Genomic DNA, 24711 nt, shown 5'->3' with positions numbered 1-24711 from the left:
GTTCAAGATGGAAAACTCCAAGAAAGGTTTTGTACCTATTCAAAGAGGGACCATATTGAGTTTAGCTCAATGTCCAAGCTCAAAGGATGAGCAAGAGATGATGAAACAAATCCCATATGCTTCTGCTATAGGATCCATTATGTATGCGATGATATGTACTAGACCGGATGTGTCATGCGCTTTGAGCATGACAAGCAGATACCAACAGAATCCAGGAAACAGTCATTGGATGGCTGTTAAGAGCATATTGAAATACCTTAGGAGAACTAAGGATATGTTTCTGATATATGGATCTGGTGAGGAGGAACTCGCTATAAAAGGTTACACGGATGCGAGCTTCCAAACTGATCGAGATGATTCTCGATCACAATCTGGGTATGTGTTCACTCTTAATGGAGGAGCTGTCCCTTGGAAGAGCTCAAAACAGGAAGTGGTAGCATTGTCCACTACAGAATCAGAATACATCGCCGCTTCATTGGCAGCTCAGGAAGCTGCATGGTTGAAGAAATTCATTACTGATCTAGGGGTGGTCTCTTCCATTCAAGACCCCCTAGAAATCTTTTGTGACAACGAGGGTGCGATTGCACAAATCAAGGAACCTCGTTCGCACCAAAAGACAAGGCACATAGAGCGGAGATTCAACTACATAAGGGATGAAGTTGAAAAGGGAAAGATATGTATTCGCAAAGTTGGAACTGATCAAAATCTTGCGGATCCATTCACGAAGCTCCTAGAAAGACCGAAACATGAGCGTCATGCGAGTGGCTTAGGACTTCGATATTCTAGTAATTGGATTTGATCTATTTTGTATTTACGTTTAAAAGACTTTTGTAATTTAACTCTTTTATATGATTATGGAATCTTGAGTTAAATTCTAATTTTGCATGTTTAATCCATGAATAAGTTATCTTATTCTAAAAGTCCGTAGTCGATCACATTTGTGGGAACAAATATGAAGCAAGACTATTATGAACTAGGATTGGTGGATATTCATAAGGAATGAATATGGAGCATAGGTTTGCTGCCAAGGTTCATAGATATTTGTGGGATACGAATATTGGACTGACCCGCTCTCAATATTACTACATGGAGTCAATGGACCTGATCATTAGTAATTTTGAGTAAAGGAGAATTTCATATTATCCTTAGACCTGAGATGTATACTGGGTCTTGATTTTCACCAAGTATTACACTTTGACTCTCCCCTTCGCTATTCGTAAAAGATGGTACATAAGGATGAGCTCAGGTGGAGTATAAAGTGATAGTGAGAGGCGTATACAGTCAAGATGGAATTTGTTCCTCTTATGTGTTGAGAGTTTAGATGTCTAAGGCCTGATAAAGTTGAATTGTAAAGAGAATGATCACCTATGTCTCTTAGATCCAACATGACATCTAGTAACAAAGGGATATAATGATAGATTCACCTAAATCATATCAAGTAAGGGACTTGAAGGGATGATGTTATTGAATGGCACTTCGTCAAACACATTAGGGGTGGTGAACTGTTGTTAGGCGGTATTCACCACTTGCATTAATTTTCTATGTATCTCGTGCAAGTGGGAGATTGTTGGAATTACGTATGCCCGAGACACATACTTATATTAATGTGGCTAACTGTGTTTGATCCAAGTCGGGTCATACCCAATAACAAGCTAGACGACACCAAATGTATTCTTTTAATGATTTGATCATTTAAACGAATACCGAACACTACGTGTTTAGAAAATTGGTTTTCTAAACAAACACACTTGATAATTTAAATAAATTATCTGGATAATTTATTTATATAAATTAATTATTTAATTGGTTAAATAATTAAGATAGCATGCATGATTTATAAAATTAGTTTTATAAAGTATAAGATGGAGATGGAGATGTTTTAATTGTTAAAACAAAACAAAAAAAAAATAAAATAAAATAAATAACAAACAAAACCGGCCACCCATGTGGGGTGGTGGTTTTACCCAATCAAATGGCCTTGTCTCCATGTGATGACCATTTAATACATCTCCAATTACAAGACATGCATTCATATCTTTTAATTTTGGTTTTTCAAGTGTTGAAACAAGCAAAAATAACTCTCTCTCTTTCTCTCCAAAACCCACGGCTCACTTGGGCAACATTTGGGAGTTTTGTGAGCTAGTTCAAGTGTTCAAAAATCCTAGCAACTAGTTGGTGTTGTTGCTCAAAGCTTGGGGTATACAAAGCTTGAGGGTTTCTCCTTTGCAACCTTGCCATTTGAAGACATCATCTTCTTCATCCACCTACATCTTCTCATAAGGTATAAGAAGGTACAATTTACTTTTGTGAGCATCTTGTTCTTGTAATATTGATCCTTGTTCTTTGGGTTTTAGTTTTAACATAATGGTATGTTCATAACAAGTTTTAAAATCTTAGCTTCCGTTGCGTTTTCATGTTAAATATGGTTAACTTGAACTTTGATAATCTTGTATAAAACCCAACACTATTTGTATACTTTCATTGATTATTCAATAGTTGGGTTGTAGTAAGTTATATATACATATTTTAAATCTTGCATATCCCCTGGAATTGTTTCTTTTCATCACAATCACGAAGATGAAGTTAAGGTATAAACATATCTTCAAATGTATGTATAGTAAATATTGAAGCATAAAAAAGGGGCACTTGTATTTTAACAACATCTATACAAATAGATTATATGAAATTTATTCATTTTTGTCCTATCCAAATTTAACTTGTTCTTTGAAATTGAGAAAGTACAAATGGGCCGGGTGAAAATGTATTCGAATAATGGCATATATAGACAAATATAAGTTAATAAAAGGACTACATGTGACGATAAAAAATTGCCATATGAAAATAAAAACAAATTTGTACAATATTAATTACTCTAAATAATATAATAAGATATAGCGATTAAAAGAGTATAAGAGGGTGTTGGGTATAGAGGTATCAACATGTTGGATATAGATTTTTCTCATAAATTGTGAATGTTTAAGTCCTGAGGTTGACATAAAGCTATAAATTTACGAATAGCTTAGATAACGTGTGAGTCTGTTGTTCTAAAAGTAAAAAAAAAAAAAAAAAGTGCAATCAAAAAATAATGTAAAATAGCATCACTGAAAAGCTTTTTCGTATTCATTTAAGAGGCCAAAGTAACAATCATGAGGCAGAGGTAGATATGATTTTTGTTACTTAAATAGGCTATTTAGATGTAGGTTAGGTATATATAAATATAAAATAAAGATTTCTTTTTTAACCTTCGACGTTTTTCTATGAACCAATTATGAAAATTGGTTAGCATAGAGCGGTATAAGACCTGACTTGCGTTGCAATCGGGTCAAAATCGAATAAGGTGTACACACATACCCGAGAAGGCGAGAAGCGGATAATTAGCAACGGGTTTACAAGGGTTTGGCTAGTTGAGTACACGGGTTTTAGAAGTTGGACCCTTTATCATTTCCTATAATTTTTCGTTCCACATTCGAAGTTTTGGGCTCTTATAAATAAAAAGATTAGAGCAATTTGGGTTGTTTTTCTTGGGCTGCAACGATACCAAGTTGAATATTTCAAAAGATCCACTAAAACTTAAAATTTCGATAAATTTTTTTAAAAAAAATTAAACATTGAATAATCCAAACAAAAAACCCTGACATAACTCCCCTGATCCAAGTTGGGCCAACCTACGATACGTCACTTTTTTATTCCTTTCTTTGAATTTCAATTTTTATCTGCAATTTTATTAAACCAAACACCAATTGACTCGTTTGGACTTTGAGATTGAGGTGTGATATGACTATGGGGTGTTTGGCCTAGCTTTTTTACCAAAGCTTATAGCTTTTTTAGCTTTTTTTATGAAATAAGCTTCATTTGATGTTTGGTTTAGCTTTTTTAGCTTAGGCTTATAAGCTTATATAAGCTAATTTGTAGAAGCTTATTGGAAGATGGTTATTTAGCTTATTTAAAGAAGCTTATTTGTTTAAGAGGGTAAATTACTCATTTGCTTTCAAATGGTGATGGATTAATAATACTGAAGTAACTTATTACTATAACAAATTAAAAATGATGGATTTAACAACTTATTAAGATGTATAATTAACTTGTAGAATATAAGCTAATCCAAACACTTAAAATGGGCTTATCAAATGATATAAAATAAGCTATAAGCTTCAAAAAAATATAAGCATAAGCACAAAAATATAAGCTAGGCCAAACACCCCCTATATTCTAATAGACATGGACTTGTTCAGTTGTTAAAACTGATAAAAGGTGTAAATACTAGTACTTAGTTTGAAAATTTATGCCATCCCGAATTTTTTAATAGGTGTGGACTTGTTATTCTTTAGTTTAAATTTTAAAGTTAATGATGATATGTGCAGAATAGGCTTCACCAAAACTATAGTCACATTATAATTGTGCATATAAACAGGTTAACTGAACCGACTCGAAAATTAAACCGAAACCAATTATGTAGAAACCGGTTTGTAATTTTCTGATTTTTCACCATCAAAACTGGTTAACCGAACCAAAATCGGCCACAAACCGAACCGAAAGCGATCGTAACTTGGTAAAGAACCTGGTTTCAATCCGGACCGAAACCGATAGTAAACTGGTTTCAACCCAATCTTGTGTTGAGTTTTATAACGGTTTGTGCACCTCTAGTCTAGATTATCTATTAAATGGTTCTAGGTATCAGTATTTTCTTGAGTTTTTGCCTCTGGTACCGGTATCCATTCTTGGGATTTTCAATACCCGTACTATTTGATCCTTTTTTATTTTACTTAAAACCATTTGACCTCTTAGATGCAAGACATATTCATTATTAGTGTTCTCATGTAAACATCAGTATATTAATTTAATTTACGTATTGATTTGGTACACGTTATGACAATATAGCCACAAAATATAAGATAAGGTGGAATGTCACATGCTTACTCAATGACACTTATATCCTTGGTCTCTCTCAAAAACTTCCTTAGTAGCCAGGTGAAACTAACGGTCTTTAATTTTCGGTTTGGAACAAATTAAAATCAATCTGACTGAATCAAAAAATTAAAATCAATCTAATTTGGTTTGATTTTTTGGTTCCAACCGAACAAAATCTGAATTGCAAAATATTAAGGGGAGAGGAAAATCGAATTAACAAAAAGACCAAAATTAAAAAAATCGAACCAAAGCATTAATCAACGGTTAATGTTTTGTTTTTTTGAAAAACCGAACCGATTGATGGTGCTAAAGATGATGAAGACTTTAACTTAACTTTGAAGATGAACAAGATGTTGAATAAAGATTAGGACCAAACTCTTAATGTTTTTTATTAAGAATTTGTAGAATTTTAAACTCTCCTACTATAGCAACTTTATATTCATATGGTTCCACGTGACATGTGTCTATTTTTGTTTTTTCTATTTGATACTAGATTAGTACCCGTGTTATACACGGTGGAACATATTTAAAATCATATATATATGTAACATCATATAAATTTAATTAAATATAAATGTTGTACTTGTAAACAAATGAAAATTTTACATGAATTATAAGATATTATAACTTATTGAATCATATATAAAAACATACAAAGAATAACAAAGATAATAAAAGTTAAATTATTGTATAACTTATACCATTAGTAGAATAATAAGCAAAATAAGGAAATTAGTCTCCAAATCAATAAAACAATTTTACAATGTCGATTTAACAAAACTACTATCTCAATGTTGATTTAAAGATGAACTCTCTGTAAGACATTTATTACACACCAATAACCGTAATGTTTATTACTCTAAAATAGTACCCGTGTTTATTTACACATCAATTTAAAACATTTATTACACATCAATGTTAAAATGTGTTAAAAGATGAATAATATTTAAGACATTTCTTTTTATAAGTATATTATAAAATTATGTTACAAAACAAATTGTTATGACAATCAAAAATCTAAATTTAGTTTTTCATGATACAATAATTAATTGATCTTTAAAATGAAGTCTTAATCAATATTCAAAAACATATTAAGTTTCATTCAAGTGTAGTTGACATATAGTTGATTTCTAATATATATCATTCATGAAATATAAAAAAGCTTTCTCATTCAATTCTTTATAACTATTTTGTAGATAAATTGTGTTAAAATTGAATACATATAATAATAATCTTATATTGTTTTAATAGATTGTGCTATTTAGCTTTATGTTTCTTTCAATATGTACCCATTTAATCTGTTTCCTTTGTAGCTATATTTTTTTACCCATTTAGAGATAATGTAATTTGAAATGGTTGATGACTATCTATGAAATTTGAAATATGATCAACTGTGTATTGTAAGTCTCTTAGACTTGCTTGGTTGCTGCAAATTTGAATTATTTCTAACAAATGTCAGACTGGAAAATATATATATATATATATAGTTAGTAAAATTTCATCTTAAAAAAAATCCACTTTTGAATTAAAGAGTGACCCGTGTAGTACATGAGCGAGAATTATAGAAAACGTAAAACATACATATTTGTTCTGAATTTAAATGAATTGTAAATGTTATATTTATAAGAACGGATTATGTTAGATGAATTATAAGGTATTACATCATGAATATTAATTAAACGGTAAGTGCATTATTTGAATTAAATTATTATTAATTATTATTATTAAAATTATAATCACGTACACATTTACCAAAATTAGAGTCAAGTCATACTAATAAAAATATTCAAGTTGTTAACCTATTAAAATTCGGTTTCTGAAAGTTTAGTCAAAGTCCAACTGTATAACCTATTTTTTGTAAATTTAATATAAGTGGTAAAAAATCGTATTTTAAAATGGTTTAAATAAATAGTTTTTATTATTCTCATTTAGGAATAAATATATATTAAGGGATTTATTGTTTTAATCATTAAGTAAAATATAGTTAACAAAATGATTATATATTTTACAAAATGTATTACACGGGTAATTGTTAACCTGTTTGAGGACCGTGTATTACAATAATGATTAAATTACAAAATTTTGATCAATTACCCGTGTAATACACGGGCCTCAAACAGTGTATAACTCATTTATGTAAACTATAATATAAATATAAATGATAAATAAATTTGTAAATTATAATATATTGTAATTGTAAAATTGTAATATCAATACAAATCATATAGTTTCCTATTATGTAAAATATGGATACTTGTTTTCAAATTAACTTGTACCAAAAATATACAAAATTAACTTATTTACTTGATGGTCGAAAAACATTCAAATTAAGTTTAATTTGAAAATAGGAAAATTTTCAAATACCAAATTAACACTCTTCAATCTCATTTAATTTTAAATTTTCGAATACCAAATTAAGATATTCACGTTGACTATCAAGTAATTAATTTTTTAAATAATTCAAATTAACTTTAAAATCGGTTTGTTTATAAATTATGGAAAGTCAAAGTATATAAAATGTGTTAATGGGACTCGACAAGTGAAACGTTTCGTTAATATTAATATTAATATTAATATTTTTAAGTAATTTTTTATTTATTTATTATTATATAAATTTATGATAAAATTTTCAAATTAACTTATACCAAAAATAAATATAAGAATAATAGTTTTAAATTATTTTAGTCAACATATACCAAAAATATATGGATACTTATTTTTCGAATTAAATTTAATATTTTCAAACAACTTACTATAATTCGACTAATTATTTACATATTTACTTGTTTTCAAACGACTTATCTAAATTTACTTATTTACTTTAATAATAACGTTTTAAAATTAATATTTGAAGTAACGGCATAACATTTGTAACAAAATATTTGTAATTTATAATTTGTACCACGAAGTATGATTATATACCAAAAAAATTATTGTTATAATAAAAATAATTAATTAATATTAACGTTAAGTATAAAGTAATCAACTTGTAATTGGTAATTTGTACCATGAAGTATGGTTATATACCAAAAAATTTATTGTTATTATAAAAATAATTAATTAATATTCACTTTGACTATAAAGTAGTTAATTTGTAATTTGTAATTTGTACCAAGAAGTATGGTTATATATCAAAAATATATGGATTACCTTAATTCAAACGAATTTAAATTTATTACTCAAAATATATGGATTACCTTAATTACCAAGAAGTAATTAATTTAATGTATTTAAATTTAATATTCAAACGAATTACCTTAATTCGTATAATGATTTACATATTTCCTTATTTAATTATTCTTTAATATTAACGTTTAAACTTTAATATTTGAACTAACAATATAACATTTTAATTAATTTATTGTTATTATAAAAATAATTAATTAATATTCACGTTGACTATAAAATAATTAATTTGAAATAATTCAAATATACTTTAAAATCGGTTTGTTCATAAATTAAGGCAAGTCAAAAAATATAAAATGTTTTAATGGGATAATTAAATTACAATATTTATGTTAATGAAGTTATTTAAAACAATAAGGAAAGTCAAACAAAATAAATTGTATTAATGAGATAATTTATATAATATTTGAACTAACAATAAAACATTTTAATTAATCTATTGTTATTATAAAAATAGTTAATTAATATTGACGTTGACTATAAAATAATTAATTTGAAATAATTCAAATTAACTTTAGAATCGGTTTGTTTATAAATTAGGAAAGTCAAAGAATATAACATGCTTTAATGGGATAATTAAATTACAATATTTATGTTAATGAAGTTATATAAAACAATAAGGAAATTCAAACAAAATAAATGGTATTAATGAGATAATTCATATCGAATAGATTACAACACGCCATAAAAAAATATAGATCAAACTTATCTCGGATCTCCGATATACAATGGTATTTTATTTTTTGTAAATACAATAAGATGAATATACATGAATATTAACAAAATAACAAAATAAAATATACATCAACATTAAAATTAAAATCTATACATACTATAAACTCATAATCATTCCGTGAAATTAAATTATATGAATCGGCAATTACCTGAAATAATAAAAAAGAATATTAACATTGATATTATGGATTATTTTAATTATAACTAATAATAGGAAAATTTTAAAGGTGTTAACGGAAAAACAAAATTTAAAGATGTTACCGGAAAAAAAGATGGTATAAGCTGTGACACTCACCGGAAAATATTACCGGAAAAACGTAACAATGGAATATAAGATTTTTATTAACAAACTAAAATGAAATCCTCAGCAAATTAAACTGGTAAATAACCTGAAATAACGTAAAACAACCATTGTTATAGGTATAAACATAGCCGGAAAAAATTTAACGAAAAATCTTGCCGGAAATACTTACCGGAAAAACGTAAAACATCCACTTATCACCTTCATGGCTGTTTATGATTTACAACCTAAACTGATTTTAATAAAATCAGTTAACAATTGAGAATAAACATAAAAAGGTTAGCAGAAACAATAACCGGAAAAAAAGGTTGCCGAAAAATAGATAAACAGTAGGAAGTTTATTATAAAACACAAACTTACCGGAAAATTGATACAAATGTTGAATGATATTCGCCGGAATATATTAATAGGTGAAAGAGAGAAAATGTTGAATATGGTAAAAAAATAAGAAATGTTATGGTTTAAATATAGGTTAGTGGATGAGTTGGAATGCTTAAGAAAGGTAATGGGTGACATGGCAATGATGTGGCATCCTATGTGGACACCCTAGAATGATGACATGTGAAAATTGTTCCTTGTTTTATTAGTATGTATAGATATTTGTGATACTCTAATATGAAATTACAGGCTTAAATCAGCATCTTCATTTTTAAATTAATCTGCAATGCCTACACATAACTGAAAAAAACCCGACTATAACCGTACTCGATAATAACCGAAAACCGAACAGTTTCTATATTAAAAAACCGATGACTTCGTCCTTCACATTGTCACTTCATCGTCACGTGGATACTTAGGGCTTTAAACACTCACTTTACCGCCGGTCGTTCCAACACCGCACCCATACTGCCCCCCATACCGCCCTCGGCGATGTACCAAGCCTGTACCGCCCCTTTGCCCCCTCAACCAAACAGAGGCTACCCGAGTCTCATACTGAAGAGGTAGGTCCCCGCAAAGCCCAGTTGGACCCGCAAGACTCACCTTAAAGAGGTACGTCTGCGCAAAGACCAACTGGATCCGCAGGACCCACCATGCTCAGAGAGATGAAGACCTTACACGCAGTAAGCCAGCTGTCCCCGCAGGAAAGCCTCCCTTGGTACAGTACCTTGCCTGTCCCCGCAGCTGTGGGTACAAGCCAAGAAAGAAGGCTACCCGTACTAACAGTAAGGCTACACGCATAAGGCACTAACTCTTATACTTCAGTAATGTCACTTGAAGAAGGAATGAGCAGGGCGGGTATACTCCCGCCTAAAAGAGCCAGTCCGTACGCTTCTAGAAGATCTTTTGTACTATACCTACCAAGTTATGGACAAATAGACAAGATCTGACGAAAGCGACCCATGAACCAATCACAGGGTGACAGCTCACCGACAAATAGTACGAGGAGGAGCACGCTCCAGTACAAAATGTCACTATCAGCCGCTGCCTACCCACCAACTCCCATCGTGGCACGAACATAGCCCATAGTTGGTGGAAAAGGAATATTATATACAGCTGGCCGTACCTGCTTGGAAACCTACCTTCGGCTATAAATACTCCAACACCTTGGAACGGTATCATTATCTGATCTGATCTTATCTTCTCTCTAGCTATTTCTCTGTATATACACTTATATTCAGAGCAATCTAGTCTGATTCTCACGCCGGAGGGTGGTCACAAGGAGGAACCCCCCCTTCTCAGTGACGAGCTCACGGTGTCTGTTTTTGCAGGTCGAGAAGAATAACCATCTTTGCCGGACCTAACCCTCGTGGGAAACATCTACTTAACCCTAAGATTATCCTTAATCTGCCAGGGTCATTTAGTGTTTCTTCATTGGCGCCATCCGTGCATTAAGCTAGAACTAATTCTTTTTCTCAGTTTTTTCAAACTTCTGGAAAGATGGTTAAGGTTACTCCGATGCCAAGGCCACCGAGTGACTAAGAAACTCCGGTAACCACAACCCCAGCTACTGGGGGGAACACCAGTGAATACACGATTTTTACGAACACTACCCCGGTTACCCAAGCCGGGGCAAGTGCTGTAAACAATCCTCCCCTGGGATTCATTGATACCCAGTTGGAGAAACAACAGACGAGGCTTCCCCGACAAACACTAGATCAAGTTAAAGCTTGGGCGGAAGCACGTCAGAAAGAATTCCAAGCCGAGTTGGACGAACGTTTACGTTCACTCCAACAGGCCAATGACGAATTCGGAAGCACTCGACAACAGCTCAATATGAGCAATGATTGCGAGTATGCGGATGATGAAGATTGGGAAGAATCTGACAGTGACGCAAACCCTCGTCATAAGGCGAAAGGGAAGCGTAAAGAAGCAGACTTCCACTCGAGAAGGAATTTAGAGGGAACCTTCAAACCAAAGAACACGGGGGGAAATCCACGTGACTTCTCCAAAACTTTCAGACCAACTGTTGCGAATGCGGGAACATCCAAATTTGCAAGGGACATTGCGGAAGCAATCGCTCCAAAGAGTGCCAAACAGATGTCCAACATAGGCACTTATGATGGCATATCTGACCCGGACGATCACATGAACAGATTTATAGCGGGGGCAACCGTCAGTAATTGGACGGAACCCACATGGTGTTACATGTTCCAGATGACGCTCGTTGGGGCAGCCAGAGCGTGGTTTGATCGCCTACCGGTCCACCACATCTACGATTGGGCAGACTTCCAGCACAAATTCAGCCAGCACTTCAGTCAACAAAGAAAATATACTGAAGAGCAGTGGACGATCCTCAACTGCATCCAAGAGGAAGACGAATCTTTACTAGACTTCATCACTCGCTTCAACTCAAAGAAGCTAAGTCTGGGCACTATAAGCGAAGATCTTGTTCGCAGCCGCTTTCATCCAGGGCGCTGAGTACCCAGAGCTCATCCGCACCTTGACAGGTAAAGACGGCATGCCACCCACGTGGGATGCCATCATGACGGCAGCTAAACGCTTTGCCGAAACGGAGAAGCAACTGGGTGGAAATCTTCCCCAGAGCACAAACCTCTACACCCAGAAAACAAGAGAAAATAATGTCCATACCGCCCGACAAAACAAAAAGAGGAAGCTTGGTATTTGGCAGTCAAGGGTAAACTTTGACACCGCATCCGACTCTCGCCCTCTCTTAGGCGGAAATGACAACATGCAGTCGTCGAACCGAAATCCCAGATGGACGCCACTCACCAAAAGCGTCACCGAGATATTTTCCACCGAGAGGCTCCCATGGCCAAAGGCTCCAATAATCCGACAGCGTCAAAACGCTGATCAGAGCAAATCCTGTGACTTCCACGGGACAAAAGGCCACACCACGGAGGAATGCATATCCTTGAAGGATGTCGTCGAAACATTCGTCAGAGATGGGAAACTCACACACCTCGTGGCGTAATGGGTGCTGAGCAAGCTAACGCGTGTAGAATCCCAGTTGGGGAAACAACTACAACACGCGGGTAAAACTCTGCAACTTCAATGTCGGAGACTACATACTGCGTAACAACGAGGCTTCGAACCAAGAGCGCCCAGGAAAGCTGGCTCCGATATGGGAGGAGCCATACATTATTAAAGTTCTGGGAAAGGGCGCATACCGGCTCGAAAGGCTCGATGGCACCCCTATCCCAAGAACATGGAATGGAGCTCAATTACGCAGATGTTACATGTAGATCAATTCCAAACTTTTAAAGGAAAGGCTTAGAGCCACTTCTAATGGAAATGATTCTCCTTATCACATTGACGCTGATAGCCTTCCTTTATACTTATGATCTGACCACACTGATATGCCGGTATTCATCGCATAAATAAGTGAGGGAGGAAGTAAGTCGTTGCGTGTGGAAAGCGGCACAACCCGCATAAACACAAAAACGGTATAAATTTCTAAGGCAAAGATGAGGAAAACCCTCACGCAGGTCAGATATAGATAAAGTTTGGTCATCCTACTAAGTGAAAGTGACAGTCCTACCCGCACAATCATGATAGAGGAAACAGAACATTAACCTATTATCTGAGACGCGTCGAAAGGTTAACTTATTCAGAACACTTAGAAAATTTCTAAGGAAAAGATGAGGAAAACCTTCACGCAGGTCGGATATAGGTGAAGTTTGGTCATCCTACTAAGTGAAAGTGACAGTCCTACCCGCACAATCATGATAGAGGAAACAGAACATTAACCTATTATCTGACACGTGTCGAAAAGTTAACTTATTCAAAACACTTAGAAAATTGCTAAGTTAAACTAAAATATGCATGAGCAAATCATATAATGTTTATAAAGCAAGGCAATTGCTAAGCTAAACTAAAATATGCATGAGCAAATCATATAACGTTTATAAAGCAAGCCATTAAGTGAAAGTGACGGTCCTACCCGCACAATCATTTATATTCACGATAAAAGTTGTTCAAAGATTACAAAATGGCTAGTTATCTACCCGCCTACAAAAAATACAAATCTATCCTTACGGCTGGGAGGAATCTCAAGATTCAGGCTTCGGGGCCACTCCCTCCAAACCCACTTGAACCCGCACCATCAGTTGGCTGCGGCTGTTCAATGAAAGATTTGAGAACAGCTAGCCCGTCATCAGCAGCAGCAACTTCGTTCACCTTCTCCACAACCGGATGAGAGAAAGCAGCGTACTGGTTCACAGCTTGGTCGTAGGCAGCTTCAGTGTCAACATCGTGTAGAGGAAATTTGGAAGGCGGGATGCCTTTCTCTGCAAATCATAGACCAAGCAAGAAACCAGCTCTCTCTCCATCCTCATGAGAAGCGTTGAGGGCTGCACTCATGGCATCATCATAGGATGTGTTCGCGAAAATCCAATGCACAACCTACAAAAAAAAAAAACTTTTCTAAGTATAAAGAAAAAGAGCAAAAAGCAAAGAGTTAGGGAGCTATGCGTACCTGCGGCAACGCTTCTCGAAGAAGCCAAACCTTATTGGACAGAGCCTCTTGAAGGGAAGCTTGAGTTTGATCGCGGGCGCGTTCGGCCTCATTCTTGTTTAGGTTGGCAAGCAACACATCCTTGGCAGCAGCCTATTCAACGCCTTTAAGTTTGCGCTCAGTGCGATCAAGCACACCCCTCTGATCCAAGAGCTCCTGTAGCTTCTTGGCATCCTCCAAAGCCAAAGCCTCATGAACCTGCTGAAGCTTCTCCAGTTTAGCTTTCAGCTCTTCATTCTCAGCGCGCAGAGGCTCAGCACCAGCTTCAGCTTTGGTGGCCCTTTCAGTTGCATTACGCGCAGTTTCCTTAGCCAGCCTAAGCTGTTCGTTAATAGCTTGGGTAGCCTTGGAACGGGCCTCATGCCTAGCTTGAATTTCGGCCTCAAGATCCTTGAAGGCCTTCTCTTTCTCCGCAGCGGTGGCGGCAAGCTTCTTGTTCTCCTCCCGCAGCGATTGCACCTGAGCCCCCTCTAAGCTACGCGCAGTCTTTAACTTGTCGTTTTCACGACAAAGTAACTCGACACGCGGCTGCATCCGGGCGAGAAGGATTCGGAGCTCAGTGGACAAGCGGCCTTCCTGGTAGCTAACCATCGCCTCCCCCAATGCACCACTTGGAGCGGCATGGCGCGCCCAGTCGACGCAGTCTGCAGCCGTCCTGAGAGTCGTGCCTCGGCGGATATTCCACATTGGGGCATAAACCTCATTGGAATCTGAAACTGCAACAACAAAACAGTTAAGAAAAAATGACTAAGGAGGGATAACAGGCCAAAGTAACCCCACGCACCTGTAGGGTCGATAACAGGCCGATAGCCGCTAATCCCATCACCTGAACCTAAAGGATATCCATCCAAGAGGTCAAGGAGATGGGAAGGAGGCAAAGATTGGACCCCCTCATCAACAGAGGTAAGTCTAGAGGTCCCAACTCCAAACATACCTGAAGAACCGGTCAAGGACAAGGTAGTCGCTGACGCCGAATGTGACACTGCTGAAGCCATTGAGGTAGAGACCATCGGAGATGAACTCATTTGAGATGAACTCATAACCGTGGTAGCCGCCGCAGATGAGCTCGCGGAAAAAGTCACCGCCGGTCCGGTGAATGATGTAGTAAAGATGGCACTGACGGCCGGCGGAGAAGTTGAACTGCTCAACGCAGCAACGAAACTGGACGCCATCGTCGGCACAACAGTCATGACAGATGACATCATAACCGGAACAGTTGCTTCAACAGTATGAGCAACTGAACCAGTACCAGAAACAGGCGCAGCCGCCTGGGTCATCGCCTCGGATAGGTTGACCAAACCTATCGTCGTGGGTCCTGAACCGCTTCCTCCCGCACCGTTCTCGAAAGCAGATAAGTCCACTCCTGCATGAAGAAAAACAAAAGATATAAAAAACAAAGGCAGAAGGAAATGCGGAAAAGGTACACAAAAAGTATACTTACTGGTTTTCTTGATCTTGAAAGCCCTGACAGGCGGAGATGGACCCGATGAAACTGGCCTCTTCACGCCAGTCACCTTCGCAGCGCTTGGTGGCTCGGAAGTGACAGCCGTTATCTCAACCTCTGAGACAATGGCCTCGTCACCACCACCAAGGTTCTCCGCCGCCTCCTCACTTTCAGTCTCGGAATCAGACTGATTCCCCAAGTCAACGAAGGTAGCAACCTTCGTTTTGCCCTTCGCGCCAGCCGCCTTCTTCTTCCTCACAATAAAAGGCCCATCTGCGGATCCCTCATCAGAAGATGACAAGATCAGAGGAATTCCAGCAAAAGTTTGAGCATGAAGAGGACGAGGATTAAAGAACTCCTTACCTGGCCGAGTGGCGCTTAAAATCTCGTGGCCTGGCGGGTAGACCTCTACGAATCTATCCGCAGTCTGCTCCAAAATGGGCAACTCGTTCTCATCAAGATCACGAGTACCCAACCGCGCGGGACCACCAGTCTCCCGCGGGTGCAAGAGCGACTGTAAGTCGTTCCCCTCTGAAATAAAAAGATAACAATGTTAGAAGAAAATCCTAAACCAACACAAAAGACGGAGCATACCATAAGGAATATAGTTCAAACCGTATTCAAGGACGATGGGTATTTGCGACGTCCCAGACCCGACATCCTTCCACACGCGGCTCATCCCAAGCATCACCATCCCAGACTACGCGAAGCGATAAACCGGAGTCTGAATCTGGGAAATCTTGGTGAACCATTCCGTCTCCTGGTACTTGGAGGCGTGAAGGTTAGGAAGTGACTTCCCATTCTTGAACGTCATCGCGATGGAAACGACACGAGCGGAAATGAAGAAAAACTCGCGCTTCCAAGAGCGAAGACTACGCTCGGTAGTGCAGATCTTCAAACCCTTGATCAGAGTGACAAGGGTATACCAACCCTGGACGCACCTCCAAGTATAGAAGGTCATCAGGCGGTCGACTCGAGGCTCAACATCCAAAATACGGCACACCCATTCGAAATGGCGAACTTTAGCAATCGCCATTGGGTGCACCTCTTTCAAGTGAACATCGTGTTTCTCCAAAACACGGTACACGAACTTCGTTAATGGGAATCTTAGATTCCCATATATGAAGAACGAAGCGTAAACCGCTATCTTGCCCTTAGGGGCATCGTACACCGTCTGGTTGGCCTCCGGAAACTCAGGCTCATAAGGCTCCAGCATGAACTTCTTGACGATGTAATGGTATACATCGACAGAAAGAGTACACTGACACTCGCCAGCAGTACTCTTATCGTCCTTATCGGACGTAGACGTCGGGTTCTCGAGGTAAATGTCGGACTCCTCGACGTTAACCTCTGGGTCATGAGTAGAAGAAGACATTTTTTAAGGATGAAAGAAAGCGGTTTCAGGAGAATGCTCGCCGGAAAAGATGAGTATTCGCCGGAAATCGCTTAAAAGAAAAAGGAGAGTGAAGTGAAGGTAAGGGATAAATTACACCCTCTCCCCCTTATATACTCATCGCAATAAATGCGATGAGTTTAATGCGGATGAGAGAGAAGGCGCAGGAGCAACGACACGGCGACACGTGTGGATAAAGCAAGCTGGCAACAGGTGTCAAAAAGGCGCGTGCCGTAAAACTCGCGCCCACGCGCATGAAAAGTGTTTCGATTGACCACATGCTGTCACGTCGTCATAACTTCCTGCACGTCCTGAAACCGTCAGAAGACGCCAACGTCCTTTCAACCGTTTGGATTGTCCTTATCCTTTCACCAACTCTCCGAATTTCAAAAAGATTCAAAAATAAGAGGGAATATACCCCCTTACCTTGGAAAGCAAGAAACCATAAGGCAAGTGCGGGTACAGTGTCAAGGCGAAACCCTTCACATACTTAGCATTTGCAGGGAATTGAAGCCAAGAAGATACCTTGGAAAACAAGAAACCATAAGACAAGTGCGGGTACAGTGTCAAGGCGAAACCCTTCACATACTTAGCACTTGCAGGGAATTGAACCCAAGATGGATCTTATGGGTCATGCTCGCGGAAAGGGAAATAACACCCCCGCATGGCGGGAACGTTGAGAACTAGATTGTTTGAAGCTTCAAGGTGGAATTGGTTGTTTAACATAAGTGATCACTATGTCTAAAACTACCAATACCCCGTGGAGAATCTACACAAGTGAAACTCAACGCTCCCAACTTGCGGAGAGGTTACGCACCTACCCGCATCATACCCAAGGATCAGGCAGAAAAAAGTCGGGAATTTTCTGCAAGTGACATTAGGAAAACTGCGGGAAGAATCCCCACGGAGAACCTTAAAAAACGAAAACCCCTTTAAAACCCCTTGCTTAAAGTCCAAAAGTTCACCTCACTTATTAACAATTAATGAGAAGAACAATGGACTGGGGGGACTTGAAGAGGTAGGTCCCCGCAAAGCCCAGTTGGACCCGCAAGACTCACCTTAAAGAGGTACGACTGCGCAAAGACCAACTGGATCCGCAGGACCCACCATGCTCAGAGAGATGAAGACCTTACACGCAGTAAGCCAGCTGTCCTCGCAGGAAAGCCTCCCTTGGTACAGTACCCTGCCTGTCCCCGCAGCTGTGGGTACAAGCTAAGAAGGAAGGCTACCCGCACTAACAGTAAGGCTACACGCATAAGGCACTAACTCTTATACTTCAGTAATGTCACCTGAAGAAGGAATGAGCAGGGCGGGAATACTCCCGCCCAAAAGAGCCAGTTCGTACGCTTCTAGAAGATCTTTTGTACTATACCTACCAAGGTATGGACAAATAGACAAGATCTGACGAAAGCGACCCATGAACCAATCACAGGGTGACAGCTCACCGACAAATAGTACGAGGAGGAGCACGCTCCAGTACAAAATGTCACTATCAGCCGCTGCCTACCCACCAACTCTCATCGTGGCACGAACATAGCCCATAGTTGGTGGAAAAGGAATATTATATACAGCTGGCCGTACCTGCTTGGAAACCTACCTTACGCTATAAATACTCCAACACCTTGGAACGGTATCATTATCTGATCTGATCTTATCTTCTCTCTAGCTATTTCTCTCTATATACACTTATATTCAGAGTAATCTAGTCTGATTCTCACGCCGGAGGGTAGTCACAAGGAGGAACCCCCCCTTCTCAGTGACGAGCTCACGGTGTCTGTTTTGCAGGTCGAGAAGAATAACCATCTTTGCCGGATCTAACCCTCGTGGGAAACATCTACTTAACCCTAAGATTATCCTTAATCTGCCTGGGTCATTTAGTGTTTCTTCACATACTTACATGAACCCCCTGATCCCAACATCAATGCGTCTTTTGGTGCAATCCAACAGCTGTTTTATGTGCCTCTCTTTTATGCATTTAATTTCTTTTCCACCCCTTGATCTTTATATCAAAGCAAAATAAACCCATAAAGTATAAGGTAATATATACACAATTATTAAATATATACACAAACTCAAATAGGATTATCATCATGTGCATAAAAAAATTGAACTTTCACATTGGAACATGTGTTTTAGTTTTGTAAAAAGCTAAAATCTAGTTTAATTGTTTATTATGTAAATATCTTACACCAAAAGTAACCAAGTGATCCCTTTAAATAGGGTGTTGCTGAATGAACCCCCCCCCCCTACCCACCCTTGGTTTAAAGTTTAAACCGTTTGATTCTTGAGCCGGTAGGATGCCTAGCCCCCTAGACCCGTGGAAGCATGTTGGATCCATTACTAATTTGTAGCATTCACTTAGTAACAAAAATGATGCTAAAAGTTGTAGCTAAAGGTATTTAGGTATCTACTTAAAAATGATTGATAGACTTCAAGTTATCATAACAAGTTATGTGTATCTGATAGGACTTTGTTTTATCATTTCGCTAATGAAATATTACATTTATGATTTCAAAACTAAAAGTACTATAATAAATCATCATCATCATCATCGTACTCAGTATATCCCACCAATAGCAAAGCTATGGTAGGGTCTGAGGAGGGTAAGATGTAGACAACCTTACCTCAACCCCATAGGGATAGAGAGGCTGCTTCCGGTGAGACCCCCGGCTCGATAGTAGTTTTGCTTCAAGCCTTGGACATAAGACACATAACACACAATCATAGGGACACCGGCTGATTGGTGCATGTACCGTTGTCTTTCGGCTAACAACGCCACCACATGATGCCTGATTAACCTTCCGTCACTTTTAACGTTATTTTCACGATATTAGTAAAATAACGTCAAAATTAGTGCAATTTAATTTTGACGAATCCATTAATATTGATACATCCCCAGCAATCCAACAAACAAACTAACTGTCTGATGAATCTCTAGTCTAAACACCTGTTTAGGTTAGTGTTTCTTCGTGTAGCATCCTACTTGTAACGTAAGTAGATCCGTGTTTCTTCAACTACTTACTTTGTTTTATCTTTTCGCTTAGGAAAATAAGAATTTATGTGGCTACATTTATGAGTCCGAAACTAAAGGTACTAAAATAAACACTCAAGGAATATTTCAAGGATCAATTCTGTGAGCTCATATTAATATTAACATTAATATATCCCCACTAATCCAGCATAGTAACTTCACCGCCACCGGAAACAATGGACGAAGAATCCACCACCACCACCACCACCACCACCACCACCACGCCACTCCTCCACCACCACCGTAACTGGTGGCGCCAAATCCCAACCAACGCCACCACCTCCCTCCACCTCCACAAAACCACCATATGGTCCGAACTCGGCGGCTCAGTCGGCGACCTCGGCACCTACATACCTATCGTCTTAGCCCTAACCCTAGTCTCCAAACTCGACCTCGGCACCACCTTAATCTTCACCGCCTTATACAACATCCTCACCGGACTTATCTTCGGCATCCCTATGCCAGTCCAACCCATGAAATCCATCGCCTCCGTCGCCATCTCCGAACAACCTCTCCTCACTCTCTCCCAAATCGCCGCCGCCGGTATCGGCACCGCCGGAGTCCTCCTCTTCCTCGGCGCCACCGGCCTCATGTCGTTCCTGTACCGGTTTATCCCGCTTCCGGTTGTCCGTGGCGTTCAGCTTTCACAAGGGCTGTCGTTTGCTTTCACTGCTATTAAATACGTCCGGTATGAACAGGACTTTGCCGCGAATAAACAGGGTGGTGTACGGCCGTGGGTTGGACTTGATGGGTTGATTGTAGCCATCTCAGCGATTGTGTTTTTGATAATCACAACTGGGTCTGGTGAAACGTATGAGAATAATGAACGGTTTGCCGGAAACGGTAAACGGAAGGTTCGCCGGAGACTGCAGATACTGTCGTCAATTCCCGGTGCTTTGATTGTTTTCTTGATGGGTATAATATTATGTTTCATTATTGACCCTGAGATTATTAAAAACTTAGAATTAGGTCCTTCGAAGTTTCATGTTTTGAAGATCTTCACATGGGACGATTTCAAAACCGGGTTTCTCCGGGGATCCGTGCCGCAAATCCCGCTTTCGATATTAAATTCGGTTATCGCGGTTTGTAAATTATCAAACGACTTGTTTCCGGACCATGAGGCGTCGGTGACTGCGGTGTCGGTTAGTGTGGGGGTAATGAATTTAGTCGGGTGTTGGTTTGGGACGATGCCGGTTTGTCACGGGGCGGGTGGGTTAGCGGGTCAGTACCGGTTCGGTGGGAGAACCGGGGCTTCGGTTTTGTTTTTGGGAATTGGGAAATTGGTGCTCGGGCTCTTGTTTGGGAACTCGTTTGTGAGGATATTGAATCAGTTTCCGGTGGGGATTTTGGGGGCGTTGCTTTTGTTTGCAGGGGTGGAGTTGGCGATGGCTTCGAAGGATATGAATACGAAAGAAGAGTCGTTTGTGATGTTGGTGTGTGCGGCGGTTTCACTCACTGGGTCGAGTGCGGCTTTGGGGTTTGTGTGTGGGGTTGTGTTGTTTCTGTTGTTGAAGCTTAGGGAAGTCGATTGTGGTCCTGATGACGGCAATGAGTAAACAAGCAATGGGTTCGATGACTATAGATATGGCGCTCGAGGTTGTATATTGAATGAGCTTTTAAATTAGGCTTGAGCTCGACTTAAGTTAGTTTGATCTGTTGAAAGTTTTAACGAGTATTTTTAAGTACTTGCTACAAGTGGATCAACTTGTGTACACTCTTGTTTCTATGATTGTTAATTTGTTAACGTATTTATCTGATATATTGACATACTGTTAATAAGCTTAGACTTGGTTTCTGATACTTAAGCAAGTTTATATTCTTTAGCGAACGGGTCACACTTTGGATTTGTTTGTACATAATTTTGAAACGGGTTTTCTTAGAAGTTTTGATTTAGTGTATTTTACTATTTTAGTGTGTTGGTTACTTGGTTGGTAAGTGGCAGTTGACTTGCTGTGCCGGTGACTATGACGGCAATCATTTATTATTATTTTTTATCACATCTAACACGATAAAATGGGTGACAAATACGTAGTATCATATAAATATGACTCAAAAGAAAATGAAGTGCATTTAGTCTTAACTGTACTGAAATAGTGAGGTTCAAATCACATCACGCGCAAATGATGTAAATTTGGGTTCAAATCACATCACGCGCAAAAGAAAATGAAGTGCATTAGTTCTAGTTTGTCCCACGGATGACGCCAATGAAAAAACACTAAATGTCCCCGGCAGATTACGGATAATCTTAGGGTTAAGTAGATGTTTCCCACGAGGGTTAGGTCCGGCAAAGATGGTTATTCTTCTCGACCTGCAAAACAGACACCGTGAGCTCGTCACTGAGAAGGGGGGGGGGGGTTCCTCCTTGTGACCACCCTCCGGCGTGAGAATCAGACTAGATTGCTCTGAATATAAGTGTATATTGAGAGAAATAGCTAGAGAGAAGATAAGATAATATGAGATGATGATACCGTTCCAAGGTGTTGGAGTATTTATAGCCGAAGGTAGGTTTCCAAGCAGGTACGGCCAGCTGTATAATATTCCTTTTCCACCAACTACGGGCTATGTTCGTGCCACGATGGGAGTTGGTGGGTAGGCAGCGGCTGATGGCGACGTTTTGTACTGGAGCGTGCTCCTCCTCGTACTATTGTCGGTGAGCTGTCACCCTGTGACTGGTTCATGGGTCGCTTTTACCAGATCTTGTCTTTTTGTTCATACCTTGGTAGGTATAGTACAAAAGAACTTATGGAAGCGTACGGACTGGCTCTTTTGGGCGGGAATATTCCCGCCATGCTCATTCCTTCTTCATGTGACATTGCTGAAGTATAAGAGTTAGTGCCTTATGCGTGTAGCTTTACTGTTAGTGCGAGTAGCCTTCCTTGGTTTGTACCCACAGCTGCGGGAACAGGCAGGGTACTGTACCAAGGGAGGCTTTCCTGCGGGAACAGCTGGCTTACTGCGTGTAAGGTCTTCATCTCTGAGCCTGGTGGGTCCTGCGGAACCAGTTGATCTTTGCGCAGACGTACCTCTTTAAAGTGTGTCTTGCGGGTCCAGCTGGGCTTTACGGGGACCTACCTCTTCAGTGAATATGTGGTTTGTTGTTAAAAAAGACATGGTTACTTAAAAGTTTATTGGATTTTAATAATTTTTATTGACTGGTAACGGTCCCAAATTTCAAAAAGTTGACCCCCGGTGGTCCCTGTTAAATATGACTTAACGGTGTTATATTTTTTTTTCCGAATTCCAAACTAATATTTTAGGGTTTTTGATAAGAACGAGAAAACGAATCGATTAATGTAAAACTTAACTCAAAAAGGTGATCCAAACGACTTGATTTTTTGCTTTAATTCATGTGTTCGAACTTTCAATTAACAAAAATCAAGTCGTTTGGATCGCTGTTTCGAGTTAAGTTTTACATCAGTTGATTTGTATTCTCATTTATATCAAAAGTCCTAAAAAATTAGTTAAAATTCGAAAAAAAAAGTATAACGCCGTTAAGTCGTTTTTAACGGGGGACCACTGGGGGCAACTTTTTGAAATTTTGGACCTTCAGTGGTGATAAAATGAATATGTATTACTATCGACAAATACCAAGCAATAGGGATTATTAAAATCTATTAAACCTTACTTAAATTGTTCAAAACTTTAGTTGCTCACTTCCTTCTACGTTCTTTTTCATATGCAATCCCATTTTCTCTCTTAATGTTAAATGTGGATAAATTCGAACATGACATATAAATATGAAATTAAAATATTTGCTAATATAAATATGAAATCAAAATATTTGCTATGAATAATTGGATATGAGACTGAGTATGAGATTGGCTAAAAAAATTGAACATACATACATACTATTAAGACGATATGTTGCCCGATTCTAGTCCGATACATTATAACTAAAATTAAAGCTAATCGGAAAATAATAAGCTGCAATTAAAGAGGGATTACGAACCTGAAATTTATGAAGAGGCAAAATCATAACCCACAAATAAAGAAGAAAGCTGCACTTTACAATTAAAATGATCAACAATCAACAGTAAAATTACAATTGATTCAATTCGATTTACCCAATTGATTGGTATCTTTATCACTAATTACAACTGATTCTATTCAACTTACCCAAACGCCAATGAAGTTTAAGGCGCATGATGGGTAGGGTAAATAATTTGAAGGTGAAGCAACATCGCATTCAATCGCTTAAGGAGAAGTCATTCAATATCGGTTATTAGAAATCAATTGACGGTTGCTGGAGAATTGAAGGATTAAAATATTAAAGGGTACCGTTGGTGAAGGATAATTAATATAGCCGTTCTCAAAGAAAGAGAATGTAAAAGATTAAGGATCTCTGTCTATATTATAATGTAGCATAGATATAGATATCAGTTTCCTTTAAATATATTTATATTTGTAAACAATTTATTTTTGTATTCCTTCGCCTTGTGTAATAGAGCAACATTAGCTCACATATTTTTATTTTTAATTTTATTTCTAGTTTCTTTGTCGTATAAATTACATATAAGAGTTAAACTAGTTAAATGTGTAAGCTTAGAATCTCAACATGTGATTTTCAGTAACCTGATAAGCATACCTGATAGTCAACACCGATGTGTATGAAATACGACATAGAAGTATAGAGCATTATTTTAGAATCGAATACGAGACTAGAAATAAGATTACCCGTTTCAAATTGTAACGCATGTTTAGGAGGTAAGGTAACAATGTATAATGATCGCTTTTGGGTTGGGTGATGAGTAGGCCCAAAAAGTCCATAACTAAAACTATACTTTGGGCTATCGTTTTA

At 38.1% G+C, this 24711-nt stretch overlaps 1 pseudogene; it reads left to right on the top strand.

The window, feature by feature from the left end:
• The first annotated feature begins 20089 nt into the window (after positions 1 to 20089).
• LOC143583785 (molybdate transporter 2 pseudogene) lies at positions 20090 to 21553 on the top strand (annotated as a pseudogene).
• The last annotated feature ends 3158 nt before the right edge of the window (positions 21554 to 24711 follow it).

Source organism: Bidens hawaiensis, unplaced genomic scaffold, assembly GCF_021521415.1.
Source record: "Bidens hawaiensis isolate Kalapana, Puna unplaced genomic scaffold, B.hawaiensis_p1.1 tig00032526_1, whole genome shotgun sequence".
Lineage (NCBI taxonomy): Eukaryota > Viridiplantae > Streptophyta > Magnoliopsida > Asterales > Asteraceae > Bidens > Bidens hawaiensis.
The sequence above is the reverse complement of the archived record's forward strand: the minus strand, read 5'-3'. Positions and strand labels throughout refer to the sequence as shown.